This window comes from Phoenix dactylifera, chromosome 17 (genome assembly GCF_051530095.1).
Source record: "Phoenix dactylifera cultivar Ajwa chromosome 17, Ajwa_hap1_PhDact_Kaust_v1.1, whole genome shotgun sequence".
Lineage (NCBI taxonomy): Eukaryota > Viridiplantae > Streptophyta > Magnoliopsida > Arecales > Arecaceae > Phoenix > Phoenix dactylifera.
This window is the reverse complement of record NC_143206.1, coordinates 13,131,579-13,135,081: the sequence shown is the minus strand read 5'-3', so window position 1 is coordinate 13,135,081 and position 3,503 is coordinate 13,131,579. Positions and strand designations below refer to the sequence as shown.

General features: G+C 48.6%; 1 pseudogene across 1 annotated transcript; it reads left to right on the top strand.

Annotated features, from left to right (window-relative positions):
• The first annotated feature begins 1,069 nt into the window (after window positions 1-1,069).
• On the top strand, window positions 1,070-2,311 carry LOC103696000 (RING-H2 finger protein ATL64 pseudogene; annotated as a pseudogene). The gene has a single exon (XR_015974405.2). The product of XR_015974405.2 is annotated as an RING-H2 finger protein ATL64 pseudogene (transcript).
• The last annotated feature ends 1,192 nt before the right edge of the window (window positions 2,312-3,503 follow it).

Sequence of the window (3,503 nt, the reverse complement as noted above, 5' to 3'; positions counted from 1 at the left end):
TTCGCAGAACCCGCTCAGTTCTTTCTCATATCGCCACTACCACGTCCCATTGCATTTGAAAGCATTAGGAAGCAGAAGTAGATTAAGCCTCGCTTCCACCACTAACTAGATAGCTGTCATGTATATCCTATGATATGCATGAATAATGAAAGAAACCACTCCTCCGTAGCTGATGATGAATATAAAAACGTTTCAGGGGACTTGTGGATTGTCTCATTGAGATCACTACTAAAAAAATATCTTATTAGGATACTTTTTTGAAATTGCCGATATAACGTAAGCTATCTGTAAAGCGCAGAGCTGGTTGGCAGGCACAATTTTTTTTTTCTCTTTCAATCCCTTCGCTCAAATAAAGAAGTATGAACCTTTATAAATTTTGTTTTCAATCTATTATAGCTGAGCAGTGAGCAAATCACGACCCTTTCTGCATCCACCGAAGGCTAATGTGGGCCCGACATGTTTTGTCCACTGGCATGTTGGGTATTTGGACCCTCTACCCACCGAACCCATTTAAGCATAAGCGTCTCATGGGTTTAAACAGAAGCGTCGTTGCATGCGAGGATCCACGCCGACGTATGTTTAGTTCTAGATTTTAAATATTTATATAAAATTAAAAAAAAATAAATAATATTTTTTGATTAATTTTGTTAAATAAAATTCTGAATTAAATTCAGAGGAGAAAGTCATCTTGACCGACAGGGTCTAAGTCGCACACCCTCACAGTCAGCACCAGCGGCGAGGACACGAAAAAGCAACCGGGTGGGGTCGGGTCGGCAGCGACAGCGACGACTGCCTCGCCTGAAGTTTCGCCGAAGACTTCCGCCCCCCGTTTCAGACACCGCGCGAAGCTTCCTTGGAAACAGCGGCTCACTGTCCCAGAATCAAGACCCGCGTTCGGATTCCAACCCTTCACTAACGCCACCCCCCAACTCCAAATCCCAATCCTACCCCCTCTTATCTTGATCCTATACGGTACCAAGAAGGGCATTTTAGTCGAGAAGAAAATAAGGCAAACCCGTTCCCGCCGCCTCGTGCTGCTACCATTATAAAGGGCCGGTTAGGTTCACCTCGCCGCACGAAGAAAAAGTGGGTAGGGAAGAAAGAAGAGGTAAGCCTGATGGATAACAACAGTAACGGTGATCCGAACCCGGGCGGCGGGGCTCCACCGCTGAAGGGCTACGCTCTAAGCGGCAAGATTATGCTCACCGCCATCGTCGTCCTCTTCACCGCCGTCCTCCTTATCGTCTTCCTCCACCTCTACCTCCGGTGGCGCGTCCTCCGCCGCTCCTCCTCAGCGCGCCGTCGACGGAGGCGACGGCTCGTCTTCGCCGGCGAGGACCAGATCTTCCGGTCCCCCGCCGATCGTGGGTTAGCTGCTGATGTTCTCAAATCTCTTCCCGTCTTTGTGTTCTCTGTCCGCGGCGGCGGCGAGGGGGATGAGGTGGTGGAGTGCGCGGTGTGCCTGGCGGAGTTCGAGGAGGGTGAGAAGGTGCGCTCCCTCCCGCGGTGCGGTCACCGATTTCATATCGAGTGCATCGACATGTGGTTCCGGTCCCACGCCACCTGCCCCCTCTGCCGCACCGCCGTGGAGGCGGCGCCTCCGCCGGTGAATAGCACCATCTCCGTGCAGGTATCAGCGTCGGAGCCGCCCCCGCCGCCGCCGGCGGAGCGCTCCACTTTGGCCTCCGATTTGTGCAACAGGTGCGGCGGGGAGGAGGGGATCGGGTCTTCCTCAGCTGATTTGGGAGGTACGGAGCTGAGGATCGAGGTGCCGGCGAGGAGGGGCGAGGGTTTTAGGGGGTCGGAGGAGGAGCTGGGTTTAGGGTTAGGGTTGGGCTCGCCGGGGGGACCGGGGATGAAGTCACCGGGGAGCCGGATTCTGCTGCTGAGGAGGCTCCTGAGTAAGGATTTGAGGCCCTATCGCGGCGGGAGTTCCGGGGCGGAGCCGGATTTGGAGCGAGGGGAAGGGGCGGAGCAATCTTCTCCGCCGTCTCATTCTCCGTCGACACCGACACCGCCACCGCCACCGCCGGCAGCGGCGGTTTGAGATGGAATCGGAGACGTGGCGGAATCGCAGTCGTCGGTGCGCGCGTAGCGAGTCGGATCCGAGAGTATAACCGTATAAGTGTAAAGATTCCTTTATTGGTTTGTCTTTTTTGACTTCTAACACGGAGAGGATGGAGTAGCGAAAAACAGGGAAGAGGGAAAGGGTTTGCTTGGTGGACTGGTGTGTGGTTGTAATGGGCTTGCTTGTTATTTCGTGATTACGATTTACGATCTTCAAAATGGAAGTCGTCGCACGGTTTGCAAATGCGCGTCCGACACGTTTATGTTCGGTCAGTCTAATTGCTTGTTTTATTTTATATATATATATTATATAATAAGATCAGAAAATGCCGCCGATTGGTATGAATATAGCTAATAAAATTAGAAAATTAAAAATTACATAAAACACAAGTAATAATACGTGGTTTGCCCGGATGAAATTTTTAGAATGGTGAATTGTGTAAGAGACAATTTAGTCTACAGTACGATTTATCTTTCTACGTGCATGCGTGGCTTGATACGCAACGCTCTTCTAGCAATCTGACCCTTCTCATTCGCCGTGGCCGAGTCCATTTATGTTTGGAAATGCGTCCCCTCAACGCGTTAAGGCATTCAATGTTCGGAAATGCTTTAGAAAATGCGCATGGTTCGGAAATGCACGTCCGACGCGTTTATGTTCGGTCCGTCCAATTGCTTCTCTTACGCGTCATTCTGAAATTCTTTCCGATATTTGGCGTTTTTTTGGGTACATTTCGGATACTTGCTGTAAACGGTAATACTTACCGTTGCCGGGCTGACCCGGTTAACAGCACAATCCCACACCAAGCCAGGAAAAATGAGTTGCATCCTTCAGAAGATATTGTCCAGGCACTAAACTAGCGGTTTTGCCCTACAAAAAGCGCCTCCTAAGATAAGAGGTACACACTGAGTACGCGCCCGTAGCTTAGTGGCAGAGCTCTGTATCCAGAAAGTATTATCCGCTTTAGGAATTGTAAATTCTTGGGGCATTAAATCTCGCCAAGGGAGCCACCCCTCACGGGTTTGTCCCTCCTCAGAGGGCGCCTCCTGATGAAAGGCTTTGAGCCCCACATTATAAGGCAAAAACCTTTCCGCTACTTGATCGATATGGGACTAAATTCGGAAGCCTCTAGAACACTTACTATTTACCATGGTTGAGTGAGCTATCATCCATGCCTCTACGCTGTCAAATGATTAAAAATAATTATTATTTATATAATCTAAGAAATTTACTATTAATTTTTGAAGAGAGCTTCCCTTTTGACTCGAAATTATTAAATAAAATATATTTATGTAAATCGAGTCATTACATTAATGTAAGATTAAAATGATGCTAAAAAAAAATAAAGAGAAAAAATTGAGTGAAGTCGTCCTAAGCATTTCTATTAAGGTTTTTGGTAACCTTGTTATTTTGTTATAATGGTCGCCTTCCCAAACCG